Genomic DNA, 24160 nt, shown 5'->3' on the forward strand with positions numbered 1-24160 from the left:
TTTTTGTCAAAATTAAAGGAAATATATTTGTTTAAAAATATCTTTTAGTGATTTTTTTTTATTTGTCAAAATGTACTACTGGTATCGGCAGTTGGTATCGGTATCGGTGAGTACTGAGGGTCTGAGTATCGGTATCGGTCTGAAAAAAAAAGTGGTATCGAACATCCCTAACAAAAAGTATACAAAACAAACTCAAGTTGAGGTATCACTGTACTTCTAATAAGTAGCATAACCAATCTTATGTGTTGCTATGGCAACCATGTTATCTCCAATTTAGTGGGCGTGCGTAATCTAAACTTGTGAAAGTCGATATACGTAATGAAGTGGATGTCCAGCCAGAATCTGAGTTGCTTATCCCATTTTGTTGATTTTTTTTTTTTTTTCCCCCCAAGAGAATGAGGAAGAACACCTGACAGCGAGGCCAAATAAATTTCCGCGCCGCCTTGATGGGTCCGTAGCCACAGCAGAGCGCACATTGAGCTGTCACCGGCAAATAAGAACAAATATCCCGCCGTCACAGTGGGATCGCGAAGGCGGGACGACGTGACGAATGTCTCCGGGTGGGGGATCAAACTTTTTGGATGAGGAATGTGATTGTTGGATTTAACAGAATGTTTATGACTGGGCTTGTAGTTTGTCACACGTTCAGTTAGTTTAGTTTGCTAGCATTGACGCCTCCTTTCATGACTGGATTCTTCTTTTTAGCCTTGACCTTCTGGGTTGGCGTGACTTCATTAACTCATTTGCTCCCAAAAACGTATAAATATGTTCTCTTAAATGTTTTAAGTGTTTCAAAGACGTATTTATACGTTGTTGTTTTTTTGGGGTTTGTTTTTTGTTTACTAGAGCATACAGAAGTCTTTGATGCAGCCTCTCAACTGCAAAGAATGGTTGAAGAAATTTTAGTTATTGCACAAACGGCCAGCAGGTGGCAGCAGAGTATAAGAGATCAACCAGGGCCATGTTGAAAAAAAAAAAAAAGATGTATTATTCAGAATTCTAAATAGATTTGTGAATAATGATGAAAGTTAGCTATACAAAACAGAAAGAAGAGACTTTAATCTTTATTTTGTTGGGTTCCATGTTATTAGAGCAATCGGACACAATATTCTGCGAGCCTTGCAAAATACTCAAAATCCAGGAAAACAGCCGGGAGCGAAGCGGGTTGCTTCAGTCAAAATTGCTGCTGGGAGGGAATGAGTTAATGACTACAACGTTAACGGGCCATCTCGTGTTTACCTGCGCCAGATCTCATTTCTCGATGAGTCGGCTTTATTTTAAATTCCTGCCAGTGGTGATAAATGCCGTGTGCACATGTCGGAGAGATTAAAAAGTGCATTGCTTCTAATTTTATCTCTTTTTTTTTTTCACTCCACGCGGGTGATGTCACCTTTTTTTTTTTTTTCTCTCTCTGCATCTCGGCTGTCTTTTCGTGTTCCCGGCGTCCCGGTGGAGGGCGGCGACCTATCTCGGCGTTTGCACACGTCTCCTCGTTTCCTAAACCGCCTTCAAACGCTTCCTCTGCTTTAAAACCCGGCACATTCTGACAAAATACATAAATAATCAAGATAAAATCAAATGTGCGGCTCAGTTGTTGCTATGGCAACGACCGGAGAGCTAAACGTAGGTAAAAATAATATCACTTCTATGGACCAGCCGGGAACATTGGCCATACAGAAGACTTCATAAAAACAAGTCAAGTTAATAAAATAAAGCCCCAGTGGATAACCGACACAGAGTTGTCTGGAATATGAGTGGAATTGCGTTAGCGACAATGCTAACATCCGTCCCATATTGGCTATTCAAAATAAGATGAGAGTACAAAGTGAATTGCTGATGAATAAACCACAACATCAATCAAAAAAATGAAAAGTACAACTCTTTGAACATTTCAAAGCGTTAATACGTAACAATTGGACCAAAAATGATAGCTTCAGGACCAATTTAATGGTACGCTAGGCCAATAGCGGATCACCTTTGTGGACCGGCCAGGACAATTCTCGACTAGGAAAATTTTGGATGACAGAAAATCACCTGGCATCTTTCTAATCCTAAAACTTATGACGATGTATTACCTAAACAAGAATAAGTGTAAATATACAACAAACTATGAAGAAATAACACTTAAATACCGTTTCATACTCATTTACCAGCATACATCACTTAAATTAACATACTTCCTAAAAACTCTATTAGTCAAGGCTTTGCTGGCATATTGGGCTATCTTAGGGAAATAAAAACATGAAAAACAGAAAATAACATTTAACTATTAGGGATGTAACGATAAGGGCAATATCGTGATATTGAAACTGCCACAATATCGTCGTCGTCATGTTCACAATATTTAAAAGTAGCGCATCTGTTAAAAAAAAAAAAAAAAAAGTCAGGTTGATTTTCATTTGTGCAGTTCTAGCACCCTCTAGTGGCTAGTTTATTAGTGCAATTTGATTTTCACTAGAGATGTTTTGGCCTTCTATGTTTAAAATCTATGCTAATTGTCAGATGAATATCGTCAGAATATGATATTATGAATATCATAATATCGTATCGTGTCGTTACATCCCTAGTAACTATCACAGCAAAACAATAAATGCAGTAAATCTAACTAAAGACCATGTTTTCATTTGCAGATGGCCCAATGGGTTTTGAGCAAAGCTAACGTTACACCCGCCTTGTTTGCAAAGACTGGCCGTGTTAACCAAGGCACATGGTGGGTGGGGGGGCGGAGTGGCGCGTCTGCAAAAGGAGGCGGACTGACGTTTGGGAGAGGACGCACGCTTTGGCTTCCATCCCGTCAGCCAGATGAGAGGGACCGCGAACGCCGGCGACGGCGCATTAAATATGAAGCCAACGCCGGCAGGCTCCAAGCTTAGCATAAAAAGTGGAAGCGAGGGGTAAACAGCTCGTCTGGCTCGGCCCAGAGGGTCTTCCTATTTTTTTTCTTTTTTTTTTTTTTTCTTTTAAGAGAGTTCAGGGCTAGAAGTATTTTCTGTGGGTTTAATCCTGTTATGGGGCTGGTCAAATCGACTCCAAGTTATGCCATTGGAGCAAATACAACACCAGAAGAACGTCATTTCCGGAAAAGGCACAGCAAAAACAACGGTGAACGGATGTGGACTGCTAGTATTTATGAATTACCGTATTTTTCGGATTATACGTTGCTCCGGATTATAAAACAAACCAGGAAAAAAAATGCATAATTAAGAAGGAGAAAACATATATAAGTCGCACTGGAGTATAAGTCGCATTTTTGGCTAGTCACTCAGCTAGAAGCTAACAGGCTAACTCCCCTTTACCACATAACAAAACCTTCCCACCCGGAACTCTGCCTTCGTCCCAACGTTCCGTGGGCGAATTATGTTCCCATCACTACAAGTTATTCATATAACTCTTAGCATAAAGAACATGCTAACAAGTTTACCAAACTAGCAGTTTCACTCCAAATCACTAAATCCAATGAAATCTTCATCCTCCGTGTCACTTTTAAACAACTCCCCCAACTTGGGAGGTAGACGATGCAATGTTGAACTTATAAACACAGGCCTAGAGCGCCCTCTTGCGGTTTAGTGTGAAAATAACGGGAAATGATGTAATAATGGTCTCCGGTTCGAGTCCAGGCTCGGACCTTCCTGGGTGGAGTTTGCATGTTCTCCCCGTGCCCGCGTGGGTCTTCTCCGGGTACTCCGGTCTCCTCCCACATTCCAAAGACATGCATGGCAGGTTAATTGGGCGCTCCGAATTGTCCCTAGGTGTGCTTGTGCGTGTGTGTGGATGGTTGTTCGTCTCCGTGTGCCCTGCGATTGGTTGGCAACCAGTCCAGGGTGTCCCCCGCCTACTGCCCAGAGCCAGCTGAGATAGGCGCCAGCAGCCCCCGCGACCCTTGTGAGGAATAAGCGGTCAAGAAAATGGATGGATGGATGATGTAATAATGTGTTAATTTCACACACAAGTCGCACCAGAGTAGAAGTCGCACCCCCGGCCAAACTATGGAAAAAAACTGCGACTTATAATCCGAAAAATACGGTAAGTTTGAAGAGTAAGAAATAATTCCACAAATGGCACACAGTAAGTCAGCCATTTTGGTTTGGAAATAATTTTTAATTCCATTTCATTAATTTACATGGAACGTTCATCGACGAAATTGAAACTTATATACAAGAAATCAGTTGTGAGTCATGTGAGTTACTAAATTGAATAAGAAGAAAGTGTGGATGGCCAAATCAAAACATACGGTGTTCCACAGGGCTCAATTCTGGGGCCCTCTGCTGTTTTCATTCTATTCGCTGCCTCTGGGTTCCATCTTGCGTTTTAAATTACTCTATAAATATAAAGTTAACTTGAGTGATGCGGGAACCGCAATGCCATGCGGTTGTCGGGATATTCCGTGTTGGTTGCGATAACACGCGCTGGGCGTGACAAGTGTACGCCGCGATATTTACACAAGCGTCCATTGACGCCGCGCCCGATTGTCTATTTGGAAGTGAACCGACGGGACAGAGATGGGCATCTGCCTCTCCAGCACGCACCAAAGTGGCCCCAGTCGATGAGACGCGAAAGGGACAGTGACAAGCACTTAGCCGGTCCCTCGGCAACCGGTCCTATTTCCCTCCTCTTATCTAAAGTGACAAGCGGGATCTTACGCGCTCCCCCCGTACTCGCACGTACACCCCCACGCCCGAGGCTCATCCCGCATTATCTGCAAGTGTACCAGCGCCACGAGCTATCCGACTCTCCCCTTTTCCTCCTCAGCCTAATCTAAAAATATGCCAAAGAGGCCGACTGGAAATGCGGAACGCGCCTCTCAAGCCGTCGCGCGATGAACCGAGACGTTAAGTGACAAAACGTGAGCGACGGCTGGCTGAGGCGCTAATGAGGTATCGATCGCTCGCACCGGCGCTCGCTCGTTTGCTCGTCCGAGCCCACCTTGCATAAAGCGCCGGCCGGCTGCAGAACGAGCCCCGCTGCGTGATATTGAGATTTTCAACACATGAACTCAAAAAAAAAAAAAAAAAAAAAAAAAAAAAAAAAAAAAAAAAAAAAAAAGAGGTTTTCCATTTATATTTCTAAATATAGAGGTCCAAAATCAAGCTAATATAACTACATGAATATGCATCAAATGTAAACACAAGCTGTAGTTTTTTTTTGTTTTGTTTTTTTTTTTTTGTTTTTTGTTTTTTTTAGTATTTCCATATATAGAAAAGCCCTTATTGTTCACCAAGCCCTGCACCTTATAATCCAGTGCGCCTTATATATGGATCAATAATGAGCCGCAACAGGTCTCGCTTTAAAGACGCTATCGATGACCCTGCACGATCGGTGACGCGCATGCGCGGAAGATCCCGCCATCTTGGATCGCTAGCTAATACTTTAGCTCAGAGAAAATAATAAAACAGCTGTTTATTCATTTTGAGAGTGAATGAAGTTGTCAGAAAGCTGGTTTGTAATCTATTAATAAAGTTTGACTGACCTATCTGACTATTTTGTTGACATTCCCTTTAGCGCAGCACCATCTAATGGATGCATAACGTAACCCCAGCCTCTACTGTAGCGCCTTATATATGGAAAAGGTTTTTAAAAATATGTCATTCATTGAAGGTGCGCCTTATAATGCGGTGCGCCTTATAGTGCGGAAAATACAGTACATTTAGTATTTATACTGTGGTTTAACAAAGAAAAAATAATGCACCACCGTGCTTCTACGTATGTACACAATCATAAACCTCATTGACGAGTTGAGTATAGTTAAAAAATCACCTTGACATGTGGCTCATCAAATTAGGCTAACTAGCCTACCTTACATGCGCTTACATTTTGAATCATTCTTTCTACAATTTAAAAACATTTTTAATTTGACCCACAACATAATCGGAGCATGAATGCAACAAATGTGAATATAACTTCCGCAGTATTTTAAATGCTTGGCGGCCCGACTAATGAACCGACCGGATCACGTGTTCCAAGCGGACTTGCCCCGCCCCTTTACAAGACCCCGCTCAATTAAAACATGCAGAAATTGTGCAGGGAGGCTTATTTTGGTATGTTTATCCTACGCTGGCTTGACTTCTTGGGCCTCGAGTCCCCCATATAATGAACTTGGGAAGACACTCTTTCGCGCAAAATCAATAGCGGCGAGCTTTAAAACCCTCAATTTGGCGCCCAAGAATACATTATCGCCGCTAACTACTGTCGGGTGTGAGGAATAAGAATGTAGTTGCATGCATCCATCCCACATTTTATGCATCGCCCTTATCAGCCGCCCACGGAACATTAATCAGATGCTACAGTTTTATTAAGGGTCATCAATAAATCTAAGACCGGGCTATCAAGTCAAAATGGGGAAGGAATAATCATCCTGAGCACTTCATTTGGCGTCAGTGTTGTCAAAAACAACGCGGCAACATGCTTTAGAAGTCATCTTCTAAAACGCACAGGAAATTGGTCTTTTTTTTTTCTTTTTCTTTTTTTTTTTAGGAAGCTGTATTATATTCTGTGAGAAGCTGAAGATAAGGTAAAACACAAAAGTTTAACCTTAGGGAAGAGCAAGTACCGATAGCGGTCTTTAACTGATTCAAACCCAAAACTGTGTAAACACGTTTTTTAATACTTTGTCCTTCACTCCCAAAAACGTAATTACACGTTCTTTTGTTTTTTTGTGTTGTTTTTTTAATGCAAGAGCATACAGAAGGCTTTGAATCGACATGAAGAGGTGGCTTAAAGCAATGCTAGTTATTTAATACAATGGCCAGCAGGTGGCAGCAGAGTATATGAGATCGGCCAGGGCCATGTTGCAACAAGCTCTTTTTGTCAGTGTTTTCAACAGGAATGTGAATGATGAAATGTAGCTATATTCTAATGCTAATTGTTGTACTTTTTTTTTTTATTCCTGATGAAAGAAAAGACTCTAATCTTTCTTTTGGTAGCTTTCATGTTTTGATAGCAAATAGAGCACACTATTCTGCAAAATCAGTCAAAATCCAGTTTAAACAGCTCGGAGTGAATGGGGGTTGTTTCAATGAAAATGGCTGGGAGTGAATGAGTTAAGAGACTCATTAGCACACCCTAGTGGCTGAAATTCTCAAATGCAATAATGATCCTATTGCTGTCAAACATGCAGCTTCGATTTGTTTTTTAAGAATCGTATCAATCAGCAGCTCTCAACTACTTTAAAGTGTGATTTCTTCCACTGTTATGGCGTACTTCTTCTACAGGAAGTCCCTCGGCCATCACACAGTCATGTAGAGAATGTGCTTGGCTTGTTAAGTGCTTTCCAGCTGCCTTTGAAGCTCCGAGTTGCAGCGAGTGCACATGCAAGGAAACGGCTCGCCCCGCTGTCCTCCCATTAACTAATTGGCAGCATTGTGTGCGCAGCATGGGCCGAGGGAAAGAAGAGAAAACAGTCGTCTTCAAAAGAACTGCGAGACGAGCTGACAGTCCCCATGCGTCTCCGTTCACATTTGCGCTTTAATTTAGCCACAACTTCTTAGACAACCTGCTGAAACGCGCACTTTCGGTGACAGAGTGACACTGTGCCGGCTCGCCGGAACTTCTGCGACAACGCCGTGGCGACGTCTTGAAAAGTTGGCTCGTGTAAATTGCACGCCCGCCGGTGCGGCATATGCGCGCAAATTAAAAGGCGCGCGTGAAGCTTGATTGCATAAAGAGATCCGTTTTGCCAGTAGTACAACGCGTGAGCCGACATCTGTGGCAACTGAAAGCCGTTTACACCAATGAAGACGACGACCGCGTACAGTTGTAACGGCCGTTTGTCACGTGACAGATTCAGGAAAGTGTCACTGTTTTCTTAAAATTACAACTTTATGCAGATCCTGTCATGACTTGGGTCATGCCAGGGTTATGTTTGGGTCATGATGTGAGGTCAAGTGTCTGTTTTGAACTGATGTAACCATCATCTGGTTTCAACTGGAAAAATGCTATGTGATGTCAAGAATCTTTTTACTTGATCAACAGCCAATCAGATCATTTCCATGTCAGTCCTGTTACCCACATGTCGAGCCACGACCAATCAGATCGATTTGTTGTCTATATAAGCCTTCTGAGAAGTGCATGTTTGTCGGATTATTACCTCGGTTCCTCTGTGCACCTCCACAGCTTCTCGTGATTCTCGATGCATTCTCGTTGTTTCTCGTCTCTGGATGTTATGCGAATAAAGAGTTAAATTTTATTTGCGTCTGCGCTTTTGGGATCTAAACTTCAGAACATAACAGATCCGATCGGATTGATAGCGATCGGACGATTTTTGGCATTTTATGAATTATCGGCGATCGCCTGTAATGTCATAATTTGGCCGATCGATCAATGACGTCATTGATTGGCTCGGCAAATTAAAGTTTTGTGTTTTACCATGTGGACGTTTTGTGCTGACATCTTACATGTTTGAATCCAAAAGCTACGTGTGTTTTTATGTATTCACTTCTTATGACGTAGTGCGCACGCGACGGAAAATGAGCTTAGCGAGCTCAGTGAAAAACATGTCGGTGTGGGACTTCTTCGTGTCGGAAACGGATAAAAGTCTAGTTATTTTCAAGCTGTGCAACACTGCAGTGTCTTGTGGTGGACAGTGTACAAAATCCTTCAACACATGTTGGCCGATCTCCCGTTTAATATCGTGCAGAACCCCGAAAGCATTTCGACGTTTGCTTTGGTCTACGCTACGTCCTCAGCGGGCACACATACTGCGGCGATACCCGGTCTAAACGAGCTACACGGGGATGTCTGTTTGCGCTTAGATATGTTCCTAAAAGAAGGCACTCCGTTAAATGAAGTGCCACATTGACTTTATGCCTGGCCAGTTCTTGAATGCCTCCTAGAGGCCATTGATGTATTGACCTGTGCATCTCTGTCAGTCTGGAATTGAAAAGATTGTTTCATCCTGGCAAAAAGTTTTGAGCATATTGCTGTCGATACTCCAAGTATGATTATATGTAGTAAACAAGTTACAGTATTTAAATTGACATATTGTCTTATTTTATGACTGGATCAGTGCTCGGAAATCTTTTTTTATTTTATTTTTAAACTTTCTGATCGGTGATCGTGATCGGCCCCAAAAATCCTGATCGTGTAAAGTCTTACTTAAAATGGAACTCAATGGCAGGCGATAAAAGGAAAAATAGCGGAGGCCCCAGAATTGAACCCTGTGGAACACCATATGTCCTGTGACACATGCGAGTTTATATTTCACATATGTATTTGTCCCACCACTTTCTTTATTTGCTCGACATTAGTATGTTGGGATTGCGCTAAACTATCACAACTGCGCACACCAATTTTTTCTTTTTTTTTTTTTTGTGCATGTGCAGTGCTTTTTGGTTGTTGTTGTTTTTTTGGGGGGGGGGGGCTGTGAATGTTGTTTGACGCCGGATAGGCGTACGATTATTGTGATGCGCGGTGGAGCCGAGCCTACTTTTTTTGTTATTTCTTTTTTTAATAAAAGTTGAACCTGCGGAATTGCAGCTGCTATCCTGTTTTTGCTGTCCCGCTGTTGCAGTGTCTTGACCTCTGCCAAACCACTGAGACTCGAACCCCCCCCCGGCGTTCGATCAAACCCAGATTCCAAACACACTGGGCTAAACTAACAGAATTGATTGACGGAGAAAACTCACAAATTGGGGCTCATGCTTCTTTATTTGACTGATGACATAAGTGATGGCTCTTTTGCTAAAATTGTTGTTTCCTTTGCCGTTTTTTTTTTTTTTTTTTAATATGCTGAGCACATCCTCCGGCGGATTCAGATCATCAGAGGGAAAGTGCTGACTAATCCTCATCCTTTAAATGTATTCACGTTCAATAAAAGCTATTCATCAGCTTAAACCCCGCCTGGAAGTTCAAACTCAATGCGAAGCACCTGCGAGGAAAGGCTCGGTTGACGGGAGGCCGGCGTTTCGCTCAGCGGGCGAGGACGGAGGGGGAAGCGCGCGAGCGCGCGCGCGCGATGATGTCAGTTCTTGGCAAATCATCCATATTGATTATTGATCGATCGCGCAACGCGGCACGAGAGTCAGAGTGGATCAACGGCGATTCATTAATAGTCCGGGCATGCAGTTGGAGTCGACATGCTTGGAGCAGTCAAATGAGACCACTCTGCATCCCAACAGGCATTCAGTGAGTGAAGGTATTGTGTACGTGGAGGCTCCATAAAAGTTGGCCATCAGGTTCTAGTAACACTGGATATTTTTTCATTTTTTTATTTTTTTATTTATTTTTTGCATCGAGTTAGATTTTTATGCTGATTAAAACCAAAATTGGGATGTTGGTTCCAAAATTACAGTTCAAGTATTTTTTTTCTCCACAGCTTACACTTAAATGAACAAAATTCGACGGACTAGTAAGACTGTAATAAGAACAGCCGATTACGCAATTGGACTCAAATATGGCAACTTGATTTGCAATCATCATTGAAACGAGGCGAATTAAGAAGATTAATGCTCTTTTTTTTTTTTTTCTTTCTTTTAAACGTGTAATAATGGGCATATCGTGTTAAGTGCTAGTTTGTTTTATGCATTTTTTTTGTGTTCAAAGCTTGGGTATTGTTTTGTTTTTTTTGTTTTCATTATTAATTCAATCTCTGGTGTAATAACCTTATTTATTTATTGATTGAATTTTTATTTATTTTTTATTTTTATTATTATCATTATTAATTCAATCTCTGGTGTAATAACCTTATTTATTGATTGACTAATTTATTTTCTATTTTATTATCTGTTCTTATTGCTGCTGGACATGTCAATTTCCCAGAGGGAGCCATCCCAAAGGGATCAATAAAGTCAAGTCTAAGTCTAAGTCTACAAACTCACCAGATTTCAACGCAACCGGAATATAACTGAAGTTTCTGTCCTAATATGACGGAACATACGTGTGCATCCAACGCAACCGATATCTTAGCAGCGACGACGGACCACGGGCGGGCCTAGCGCACGTCAGACTTTCATCCCGGTCGAGTTAAGATGGTGGTCGTGTTCCGTCGTTTGAACGCGATTTCAAATTTTTTGTGTACAACCTTACATAGTCTTGCATAATCTGCGGTAGCTGCAGCCAAACTCGGCAGGGTACCGAGGCAATCAACTTTGTGGTAGCCAGACCAGATACGTGCCGATTTATTTACTCGCACATACACATGCGGTGTTTTGCCTGTAGGCTGCAGCTGCAGATGGTTGCGTGCGGCGGCGGCGGCCTTCCCGGAGGGTCTCCGGAGGAACCGCAAGTTGAAGCTCCGACTCGGAACATCACACGTCAAAACTGTCTACTTTTTTTTTTTTTTTACTGCCGTATTGCGAAGGTTGCTCTCCAAACGGCGGAAAGTAAACTATAAAAACTCCCGTCGCTTAAATTTCTACTCCTTTTTCTGTGCGTGTGCGTGTGTGTCAATGTGTGTGTTGCAGACAAACGACACAACATAAGCATCAATTATCCCGGTAAACAAGTTTGGCCATGTAGAACATTCAATTACGTATTAAACATTAATAGCTGGGGCGTAATTCACCCATCCATTAGATCGTGTTAAACACGGACACTCAATCTTCTTAATAGAGCGTGAGTGACTTGGGAGCTTTTTTTTTTTTTTTTTTTTTTTTCCCCCCCCAAGCATGAATTTAATCAGGGAATAATAATGGTGTGATCGGGTGGCAGTTTGTTCCACAGAGGCCTTGAATCACGCTACTAATGGGCACCAAATGTAATTTAGAAAAGAAAGGCGACCGGTAAAAAAAAATCAAAGTATGTCCATGAATCGCACAAAGACAAAAACGTATTGAGCAGCTTGCCATACATCTACGGGAATGGTGGTGTACTTCTCCTCTAGGAAGTCTTGTAACGACAGTATGTGTGGTCGACGTACCACTCGATCAGTGCTTCTCAATTATTTTCTGTCATGCCCCCCCCGTCCAAGTAAGAAGAAAACATCACGCGCCCCCCCCCTCCCCCCGCGACTATAAACAGTATCATTTGTCTATAAAATTGTTATAACACTGTATCCGTAAAAAAAAGAAAGCAATATGGAGCAACTTACAACAAAGTATAGCTTCATTAACTGTAACAGAAAAGATTTAAAGTGCATCTGAAATTCAAAAATAAAAATAGAAAATAAAATCCTTAAAATACAAATAATAAAAATAAAATCCTTAAAATACAAATAATAAAAATAAAACCCTTAATTAAACTATAAACATTTGTTTTTTGACTGACCATTATAATATTATATTGCTAACCATTCTAATATTATATTGCTATATTATTAGTGTACTTGTCGATAGATAAGATTAAAGGGTTAAATCTGCACAACATAGATGCTAATCAACATTAGCAATAGGCTAGTGGACTGAAATGCTAAGCTATGGTTGTTTTAAATACAAACTGTAATTTTCTTTGTTTTCTGTTTAGTTTAGTTTTTTTAGAGTAAACTTCCAATGGTAGTGGTAATAAACTACATGTAGCCTCTTTTAAAAAAAAAAAAAAATAAATAAATAAATCACTTTTTGCCAAAATTCTGCTATTGACCTGCATTATAATAGCTCTAAGGTAAAAAAAAAAAAAAATTAAAAAAAATGATTAGACACAATCCTGAGTTGATTTTCCCACCATTGAACCTGATTGATCGTATTTCCACCTGGCAAGACACAATTACGGTGCATGCCGGCGGGCCCAGCACAATTGCCAGCATCCGGCGGCATTATGATCTCAGCCGGAGCGTTTTCGGCTTCTCAAAAAAGCCCCCGCGAGGTGTCGGGGTTGAGCTTGCGCAAGCCTCGGCGTTGTAACCGTTCCGCCGGCCGAGCTCTGCCACCAGAAATAACGACAAGGGGGCGAAAAAAAAAAAAAAAAAAAAAAAAGCGTCTGAAATAATTGGAGATTACTGTTTATTCGGTTCCTTATTGTTGGAGGGGCATATTACTAAAGGGCGCATAATTAAGCCTTTACAATTGCATTACAGGAAATGAGTTTTCGCAGCAACCTATTTTTATCCAACTTTCAATTGAATGTTAAACAATTTGTGTTTAAAAGGGAAACGGGAGGGGAAAAAAAAAAAAAGCATCCGACAATGAGGTTTACTGCTAATGACTATTCCGCACATCAAGCGAAACATGCATTCTTACATAAGCGCAAGAATGGAATATGTTGCAAAACTCCTTATTGTACCTCTCGTGTATGGTGTAAAAACTCAAGGCGTGTGGGCCAGATCTGTCCCGCTTAATGTGGCCCACAAAAGCAGGGATGTTTGACAGTCACCAATTAATCCCAATACGAATTTATGAGTCGATTGTTGAGATTATTTTTTCAATTCAAATTTAGAAAATACTAATCAGTATACTTGTAGAGTGTAAGATTTGGATGAAAATGTATTATTTATTGATCTGAAACTTGAGTCTTATACAGGTTGTAATCTGTTTCATGTTTGAACAGCATTGAAATAAAATATTAAGGCTTAATGTGTCATGCGTCTTCTTTCATCAGGAAAAAAAAAAAAAGTATGTTTCTGTTTCCATTTTTCAGCAATTAGCATTAGAAGAGAGCTAAGTTGCATCAGTTTTCACAAATCTATTCAAAATTGTAAGTAATTTAGCTTTTTTTTCTGGATGGCTCCGGTTGATCTCCTTTGCTCTGCTGCCACCTGCTGGCCGTTTGTGTAATAACTACCATTTCTGCAACCGTTCTTTGCAGTTGAGAGGCTGCATCAAAGCCTTCTGTATGCTCTAGCATAAAAAACAAAAAAACAAAAAAAACGTATAAATACGTCTTTGGGACACTTAAAACATAAAAAAACGGATTTACACGTTATTGCGAGTAAATGAGTTAAAAATGGAAGTTTAAAAATCGATTCTATTGAATCGATTTGAGAATTGCCCGATGTATTGCCAAATCAATTGTTTTTTAACACCCCAAATTTAACAATTTGACACGTTTTTTTCCACCCTGCCTCGAGTAGCCACCGATACCCAGGTACCAATACCACTAGTACTTTTAATTCCCCCCCCCCCCAAAAAAAAAATAATGCCAGATAATTTTAAAGAAAAACCTATATATCGCAATATAGCAATTTTCTGTTCTACTAATTCTTATTTTCTACTTCTATCGTGATTCATGAAACTGGTATAAGTCCGAGTTTTGACCCAATAGTACCGATACCTGGTATAAGTACTTCATTTTCTGTCCTGTTGCACTTGAGACGAAACCTGCCTAAAATGTCTCAATCGTGTGACGTGGAATGTTTTGAAAATTCGTACTCGGAAGCACCGTGAAACACAAAACTGATAACTGGACCAAACGTAAGCTTTCTCGCCTCATCTGCATCCCCAACTGCTAAAAATGTCCGGCTGCAATAACTCTAAATTTTGTGTGTCCCCTCGTTCATCATCCCTCTTTTTAGTTTTAATTTTGACATGATGATGTAATGCTCCTGTCACAGAGGACATGACATTTTGGTCCAATGCCAGAATATTATTTGCTGGCGAGGAAAAGTGCTTGCGAGCAAAATCTCCATATGTCGGCATCCCGTAATAAGTGGGATGCACGGGCTCGAGGTCACACCACTAAATCAAAAGAGTTGGTGATTAACGAAGTTGGGCCGCTGACAGGAAGCGAAGCCCAAACCGATAACTCTGGACGCCGAATTTAATGTTGCTGCGAGAGGTGCTGTGAATCACCCACTTTACATTTTTCACCCTCTGCATTAATATCGTGAGAAGACGTTCCCGGAAGAGCGCCGTACTCGCACCTTTCGACTTTTTTTTTTTTTTTTTTTTCTCTCCAAGTTTCACAGCGTGAGACGACAGCAACGGTCCACGCAAAAAAAGGTGTCGATTGCACCAGCGACTTTTTCCTCCAACTTTTTTAACACGTTTATCGACGTTTTTATATTTAGAGCGGTGAATTACATCCCTTGAAAGTGCGATGAACACCAATTAACAAGCTTTCAGCTTGAGGAACGTGCGAGTCTCTCGACTCGCTGCACACAAGTTGCTTCGGAGAAAGCAAAGTGTATTTTTTATTTTTTTTTAATGCCTCCTGTAAAATTGTGATTTTCGCCACCCCCTCCGCGAGCGCCAACCGCCTGTTTATACCCTCGCCGGTTTTACAAAAATAAGCTCACGGCGAAAATCGCGCTCCGCTCAACGTTCTTATCCCAAAGCTTTCACTCGGAGTTGTCAAAATCCTAACAAAGCTGAAGGAACCAAACACAGCAACACGAACAGTTTGGATGCGTGCTGACTTCCTGTAACAACATTTTCTGAAACTTTATTGAGGAAGGATCATATTTGATTGTCGAGTTTTTTTGGAGATACGAGCTGTCATTCGATCGACTTTTTGACCTCAACTTGCGAGAGCAAACTCGAGATACGACAACACGACCCTGATACGTTTTGTGTTTGGTGAACACAACGTGGCACGTGCACAATTTGGAGGGAATGTGTGCGTGCCTCCAACAACAAAAAGAGTAAGTGACACATAATCTCCACCAGCATGAATAGAGCCACACTGGAGCTATTTGTACCATTCGCCACAAAACTAGAACCACCAGTCCTTTTACCAAAACACATACCGTATTTTCCGCACTATAAGGCGCACCTAAAAGCCTTCAATTTTTTTAAAAGCTGACCATGCGCCTTATAATCCAGTGCGCCTTATATATGGATCAATATTGAGCCACAACAGGTCTCGCTGTCAAGACGCTATCGGTGACCCTGCACGATCGGTGACGCGCGTGCGCAGAAGATCCCGCCATCTTGGATCGCTCGCTAATACTAATACTTTAGCTCAGAGAAAATAATAAAACTGCTGTTTATTCATTTTGGGAGTGAATGGAGTTGTCAGAAAGCTGCTTTGTAATCTATTCATAAAGTCTGACTGACCTATCTGACTGTTTTGTTGACATTCCCTTTAGCGCAGCACCATCTAATGGATGCATAACGTAACCCCAGCCTCTACTGTAGCGCCTTATATATGGAAAAAGTTTGAAAATATGTCATTCATTGAAGGTGCGCCTGATAGTGCGGAAAATACGCTAATCACCATTAGCATCTTTGCTAACTAGTTTCTTGCACCGGAGTGAGCGGTGCCAGCATGGCAGATGGACCGACCGCCCGGCAAACTCTGACTCGCGACCTTCCGAGAACCCGAGTCTTGGATTCTGTCCAGTATTCATCATTTTCGTCCCCGTCCTCAAATGGTCAGCCAAAAAGGAGGCAAGACATGAAGGCCAACTTGGGTCTGATGTTTTTCTCAAACGATGGTTCCGCTCGTCTGTAATCTACTGCAAATACTAAAAATCCTACCTTTAAAATTAAATTTTGAAAAAAACATTAAATAATTACATTTAAATAATAAAGAAAATGACACTTAACAGTTAAAGGTATTCATATATATATATATATATATATATATATATATATATATATTAGGGGTGTGAATTGCCTAGTACCTGATGATTCGATCCGTATCACGATTCATAAGTCACAATTCGATTCGATACCGATTAATCCCGATATGAATTTACAAGTGGATTGTTGCGATATTTTTTTACTCAGTTTTAGAAAATATCATTCAGTAAACTTATATATGGACACTGTAAGATTTGTATGAAAATTTATTATTTATTGATCTGAAACTTTAGTCTTATAAATGTAAGCCACTATATTTAACAAACAGGTTGTAACATTTTTCATGTGTGAACAGCGTTGAAATAAAATATTAAGGCTTAACGTTCCATTAATATAACATTCTTCCATGCTTAAGGTCTGAAAGTTAGACGTTTTGTTGAATATTTATTCATCAAAAATGTATGTTAAAAAATCGATTTGGCTGCCTATTGAATCGATTCGAGAATTGCGTGCTGTAGTATCGCGATATATTGCCTAATCGATTTTTTTTTAACACCCCTAATGTTATATATATATATATATATATATATATATATATATATATATATATATTATCATTTTGTTTTGAAGATGTGTCGTCCCTTTTAAGTGCATGTGTCGCCGCTCGCGTCCCACTCAAACCCCTTTAAAAGAGCTCCTCTTCCCCCTCGTTTCCCGTTGACGTACAGTATCGCTAATAAGCGGCGCTAATTAGCCGGGCTTCAAAAAAACAATCACATTTTGCTCTTTTGCTGTCAGGCTTGTGGTACTGTGAAAGTGACATGATAGCCATTAAAAAGTGTTTTGATCAGCCCGTCAGCTCACAGTGATAACATTTCTCCGAGCATATACTACTTGACACTTATTATAGCGGCACATCGTGTAAATGTTACGTTATAATAAGTGGCAAAGCCGGATATTTGAGAGTACTACAATTGTGTGACAGTTTGTGCCTTGAGAGAAGTCAAATTTGATTATCGGACAATATTCACCTTTGTGTCTCATATTAGCATCGGACATTTTTTTTCTTCTGTTGCCACATCACATTGGTCACCTGGCCAGTAGATATGTCGACAACTTTTTTCGGTTTGTTTTATATATATATATATATATATATATATATATATATATATATATATATATATATATATATATATATATATATATATAACAAAATAAGTGAAATATTGACATTTCAGGTATATAGAAATTTCGTAAAATTTTGTAAATCTCCATTTAGACAGATCTGCAAATCGGAAAATGTTGGTAAAGTCATTTAAAAAAAAAAAGTAAAGTGCTGCAAGTTTGTAGCTATTTACCGGTACTCAAAATGTCGGCATCAATACAGGGTGTTCCAAAATGGTTGACCCCATTCGAAATCCCCAAAAATCTTGGAAACTGCTTGATGGATCTTAATGAAACTAAATGCACTTTATGTTGAAGGTCATAAGTTTTAGTGGTTAAATTTACAAAGAAAAGAAAATTTGTGAAGAAGGCACGCTGCACTTTCTTCGGTGACTTGAGTCCGAGTATACTCAAAACACGCAAAATGCATTTTCTTTTGAAGTGAACGGCATTTCTTAACCTGAAAAGATAGAAATGCCAAAAGTTACACGCAAAAACTTGAAACGTTTCCACACAAGCTGTGAAAACGAAAATTGTCCAAATTATTGGCCTACGAAATGAGGTCAAAACATTTTGGAACACCCTCTATTTTCACTTTTACCACCAAATGAATATGGACTTCAAATACCGCTTATTAGCCTCTTTGACTCGTCTATCACTACCCAAAGCATTTGTTCTCATTCAAACAAATGGAAACGCCACTAATCCGTTCCAGCATTCCCCTGCCAAAAAGTAACTTTGTGGTTGCGGTTGCTTAGTTTTAGATTTAGCTTGATGTGCGTCGCCTTACAGACTCTTATTGTGTTCATAAGTTGTTTACCATAAGAAATATCAGGTTGTTATATTTTAAGCAAGCAGATTTCCAAGTCAAACAAAAATATGATACTCCAATGAAAATACATATAATAATGGAAGTATTTCTGGAAGCGTAATTGAACAAAAAATAATAATAATAATCATTTTGAGACCAGATCTGCGTGCAAACAAACAAAATACATATTTAAACACACAATATCTGAGTATTCCTTGAATGCTTTCAAGTTCATTCCTCAACTGGCACCTTTCTCCACATCCGCACCAAGCAAGAAAGCGGAAATGGAGGGCTAATAATAGCGAGAGTGGGCAAGCGTGTCGCGAGCAGAATTCCTCTCATGGATGCCCGGCGCGCCTCAAAGTGCGCCGTTGTCCTGTGAAGTGAGCATCTGACGCTTGGCTTCACAACGGTCAGGCACGGAGAGGACACCTCAATGTGCCTCCGCCATATGCCGCGCTCCCTCGAGGGAGGTGGGACAAGTATTTATGTACTTTTTTTTTTTCCCTGATTGGACCGCAAATGGAATGCCAGCCACTACATGTAAAAAAAAAAAAAAGTGGCTTGAAGGTAGCACCCGAGTGACGAGCCACTGTCACGTAAAATGGCATGCATGAGTTATTGCTAAGTGTCATTGGGTCCCTTGAAAGGCGCTTATGTAAATCCAGGATATTATCAATTTTATTATTGTGTCCAAAATATACAATATGTACTTTTTCTAAGCATGCCCGGCAAAGTTAACGACACTGAAGTTACTACAGTGAAAGTTTGTTTTTTGTGGACAGTCTGACTAAACCGAACCGTACCGTACCAAAACCAAAACAATATATGTCATAGGAAATAATATAAATCCAGCTAATCTGTGCCAATAAATAGTAATTGACTAGGGGTGTTAAAAAAAAAATCGATTCGGCGATATATCGCGATACTACATCGCGCGATTCTCGAATCGATTTTTTTTATTATTATTTTTTTTTAATTTTTAATTTTTTTTTTTTTTTTTTTTTTTTTTTTTTTTTTTTTTTTAGGATTCACACCTTGAGCATGGAAGAATGTTATATGAACGGCACATTAAGCCTTAATATTTTTATTTTAATGCTGTTCAAATGTGAAACAGATTGCAAACTGTTTGTGTACAGTGGCTCACGGTTATAAGCCTCAAGTTTTAGATAAATATATTCATACAAATCTTACAGTGTACATGTACAAATTTACTGATAGTATTTTCTAAATTTGAATGGAAAAAAATCGCAACAATCGACTTATAAATTCGTATCGGGATTAATCGGTATCGAATCGTGACCATTCGTATCGGGATTAATCGGTATCGAATCGAATCGTGACCTGTGAATCGTGATACGAATCGAATCGTCAGGTACTAGGCAATTCACACCCCTATAATTGACAGTAGGTTTAGAAACAAAACAAAAGGCAGTGAAAATAAATATCTTTACTCGGCAACATCCGGTCAAAAAAATGTGGCCCTCAAAAACAAAAGCACACTTTTAACACATTCGCTGCCATTGACGGCCATACCCGTCAAAGATCCATTTTATCTGGGCTGGCAGTGAATGAGTTAAAATGAGAGTTTCACCACACTTTATTTGCGGGGACTTCACTTTCGCAGTCACGCTCAAACTATTCTCAAACATTGCACAGATGTTGCCTGAGTGTTGCCAGACCAGAACAGGTGGATGATCGTTTATGTGTTGTTAAAATATCAATGCCGTGTATTTGAAGTCGCCACTCAAGTGACACGCCATACGGTCACGTTGGACCAGCCCGGACGCATCCACTCAACCCCAACTACAAGACAACAAGCATTAGCGACGCTAATAAACACGCCAAAGGATTCTAATGGATTATTTCTGCATCTTTCCAGGGCCCAGACTTGAAAGGCTCGCAGATAAATAGAAAAAAAAAAAAAGAATAAATAATCTCCCATGCTTCCACTCCTGAGCATTACAAAGCGCCAGTTTCTACTTTTAGACTTCAAGCGCTATCATGCTATTTGCTTAGCAGTTGTAAGCCGGAGAGCGCTCCCTTGTGGTCGCTCGGGTGCCCGTCTGACTATCGCGTTGCCCGAAAAAAGTGCAGCAAGCGCACCGACGTCTCGTTTCTGTGCTAAAATGACTCCGATCTTTAACGTCACCTCGAGAACTGGAGTGTTGGAAATACAGATTTTTCGGTGTGGAAACCTAGTGCCAAATCAGTGTTACAGTCCACTCGCATCGGAGCCCACTAGATTAGTGGAAAAAGTGTCTCAACCTTTTGGCATGAAGATTTTTCAGTTCAGAACGTTACCAAAACGAGGAATGTCCGTCTGCGTTTTTCTGTCAAGGCGGACATATTTGGCTTTGGCAGAGGTCGGTCTCGTTAGTGCTCGTTTTGAACACACCGAGGATTGTTGACCTTGCAAGTATGCATCAGCTGATCGTCGTATGTTTCAAGTCTCTTAATGGACACAGCGGACGTGAACCCGCAAGCGCTACTCACACACACGCGCGCCCGCGCGCACGTGCGTGCGTGCGCCCAGCGTGATGTTTGACAGATCGCTCGCTCTCCCGCTAGGCTCACAGTAAACGTCCATCTGGCGGCCTCCCATGGGCACTTATTATTCTCAGCCAGCCAGGGGTTTTCTCTTTTCTCGAGCAGTCAAGTCAGTCAATTGGAGCCCGAATGGCCGCCGCCGCCGCCGCCGCCGCCGCTTTTTCAATTACAAGACCAGCTCGGACCTCCCCGAAAAAAAAAAAGAAAAGTTCCGTTAAATAAGACCCAGAAGGAACAAGCAACGTCAAGGTATGCCACTTTCCTCATTTGTTCACTGCACTTTTTTTTTTTTTTTTTTTTTTTTTTTGAGATGATTGATTGGCCATCCCCGCCCACTCTTGAACAGATGCGCTGAGGCTTGGGGCGGGCCCCGAGAGCTCCTGCTGTCCTGTCTTGGCGCCGGCCTGCCATGGCCCGGTCTGGTCTGGTCTGGCCTGGCCCGGGGCCACGCTGTCAATGACAGTCGCTTACACTCATCCTCCATCACTTCACCTCCTGCAGCGGTGACGTTCCACCCCAAAACTTTTCGGCTATTATATTTTTGTTTCGTGTCTTTTAGACTTAATCTGTCTACCGAACTTATAACGGGAAAGACAATCACTAAAAAAATCATATTATTTGTTCTTCGTTAAAAAGTAAATACAAACATTTAACAAATGAAATTTGAGGTGCAACAAGTAGGCTAATTGATCATCAAATTCATTATTTTTGACAATGGATGAATCGTTTAGATTTTATTTACTTTTTAAATTGTCCAAATGCTCAGAATTTCAGCTCAACTGTAAATACTGTCAGATTTTTGTAATCCTTCATGAAAATGGACCGATTATTTTTGTTTTGAACCATCTTTGTTGTTTTTTTTTTTATCTGATTCATTGATTCATATAATAAGTAACTGACAGCCATAGCAGCCCTGGACATTATTTATAGTTTTTAAACATATTAAAATGTGGAATTTTACAGTCTGTTTTTTTGGGGGAAAAAATGCAATGTTAGCAAAAAAAAAAAAAAAAAAAAAAAAGTTATTTTATTTAGGAAACTATCTCCTCCTGACTACCAGGAAAAAAAATATTGTCCAATCATGTTTATTTTGATATTACCCAATCTTTGTGAAGTAACTGTAAAACTGCAAAAGAAATTTTTGAAAAACAAAAAAGTTTTTGTTTTTAAGCTATGATGTGTCCACTACAGAGGACATTTTTTAAAACTTAAATGCTAGGCTCAAATACAGTTAAAATAATTTAAACATACTTTAATGTGTTCTTGAAAGTCTTATAGAAAACATGCTAACAACATTTAAAGCCTAAATTTGTTCAATAAAAAGTGTTTTCTACTTTTCCTCTTCCCTAAAAAGTGCTTGCACTGAGGGAAGCCATTTTCTTTTATGACGCAATGAAAGGTAGCAAAACCCCACCCCTACACGTTTGGTATCATTGGAAAGCGCTAAATGTCCTCTATAGAGCACAAAATGAGTTAATTCAATCGTATGCACTGGGTGGGAGATATTCAGGTTTAAAAAAGGTCCACTACAGGGGACAAATTTGAATTGCTGGTCGTCAGGAAGATATTTACAATTTTAGCTCATCTCAAAGCTGTCATATTAAAAAAAATAATAATAAAAAAAAATCCCTAATTTGATTTGTTTGATTTTAAAAACGGGTCAATCTGCCCCTGAACGCTTGTTGTCTCAACAATGTGGGCTCATTTGAATACAACTGAGAAGCACGTTGGGAAAGTTGACGGCATTCTGAGCAGCTCAAGCGCATCTGAGGCCGCCTCCATATTTATGCAATGCCTCCCAAAGACGCATGACACGCGTGCACTCCTGAGTGCTATGAAAAATGAAATGCCTCTTACCTCACGCAGAATAGTCGGTCACATCTGCAAGGCGGCAGAGAGAGAGCGAGAGGGAGAGAGAGAAAAGAAATGTCAGCAAGTTGCATGTGCAGAAAACTTCCATGTGAAAAATGATGGTGTCCCACTATTGCGCACACTGCTGGTTAAGAATAGCCCCTTTCAACACGGGTGGTGTATCATTTATTAATAGAGAGGACATGAAACGTCTTCCGTGGCGTCCCCCGAGATACAAAGTTTGCACAACTTGCATTAATATTTGTCGAGTGATTTGAGGGGGAAGCTCGTTTATTCCACAAAAAAAAAGTCCTCTTTCTTGCTTTAGTAAATGTGCACACACAAATACACAAAATAGTCCCACACTTCACGTTGCACTGCATCACTACTTGTTGCAATTTTGCCATCCAGGGGCAGCAGATACAATGAAAAAATCAGAGGCCCCAGGATTGAACCCTGTGGAACACCACTACGTTCTATTGTACATGTGAAATCATATTGTATATATTCGTATGACCGCTTTCTTTATTTGCTGGACAGTACGAATGGATTACATTAACTCTTTGACCACCAAAAACGTTTAATAGCGTTTAGTAAAATCACGGTGTATGCCGCCATAAACGTTAAGTGACGTCAACTCCTTTTTTTTTTTTTTTTTTTTTTTTTTTTTTTTTTTTAATATATCAGTGGTCAGTGCAACGTCCAAGTGCAGCGCACGGGTCAATGAGTTGTGAAATCAAAAACACCCACTAACTATGGCCAGCAGATGGCAGCGGTAGCTGCTCGGGCCCTAACTAGAGCTGCGAATTACAATGAAACATGACGCAATCTGTTGAAAAAGAACATTTTCGAGGCTCACGTGAATGATCAAAGCCTTTGTAACATTAAACCTAATTTGACAGAGCGTCACTAAAATATATAAAAAAAAATATTACAACTTTTTTATTAAATCACCCAAACGTCAGCTTTAATGTTGGAAAGCAATGATTAACATTTTACATGTTACCGACCAAACCAGTAACCAAATTATATATTTAAAACAAATCCAGTTCACACATTTTTTTTGCAGTGTCAATTTGAAAATTTACTAATTATTAAAATAATCATGATTTGCAGCCCTACATAATGTATGACATGACCAAATACAAATGCGTCCTTAATTAAATCTCACATCCTCATTATATGTTGGCCGGGCATTCTAGTGACATCATTATGACATCAGTTGCACAAACTGCTCACTCTTCTCCAAATATTTTGGAGCAGTTGTGCAAGAAAAGCAGTGGACGTGGCTTCCTGTTCGTCGTACGTAGGTAACATTATGGCACGCCGTTCATTTGCATTTTTGCCGCGCACGCACCGATTCCCCGGGGGCCCGAAGGCGGGGGAGAGCGTGATTACAATATCTGTTCACCGCGTGCAAAAAAATCTATTTTCAGCAGAGGAAAAGGGATGGGGG

The 24160-nt window shown here is 40.3% G+C and overlaps 1 protein-coding gene across 18 annotated transcripts in view; it reads right to left on the reverse strand.

The window, feature by feature from the left end:
* ptprda (protein tyrosine phosphatase receptor type Da) overlaps positions 1-24160 on the reverse strand; it is a 298862-nt gene that overhangs the window by 196663 nt on the left and 78039 nt on the right. For all 18 annotated transcript variants that reach the window (XM_077500599.1, XM_077500600.1, XM_077500603.1 and 15 more), the window contains exon 6: positions 22711-22734. The gene's annotated coding sequence lies outside the window, so the exon portion shown is untranslated. The remainder of the gene's footprint in view (positions 1-22710; positions 22735-24160) is intronic.

The sequence above is a fragment of the Festucalex cinctus genome, chromosome 16, assembly GCF_051991245.1.
Source record: "Festucalex cinctus isolate MCC-2025b chromosome 16, RoL_Fcin_1.0, whole genome shotgun sequence".
NCBI classification, from domain to species: Eukaryota; Metazoa; Chordata; class Actinopteri; order Syngnathiformes; family Syngnathidae; genus Festucalex; species Festucalex cinctus.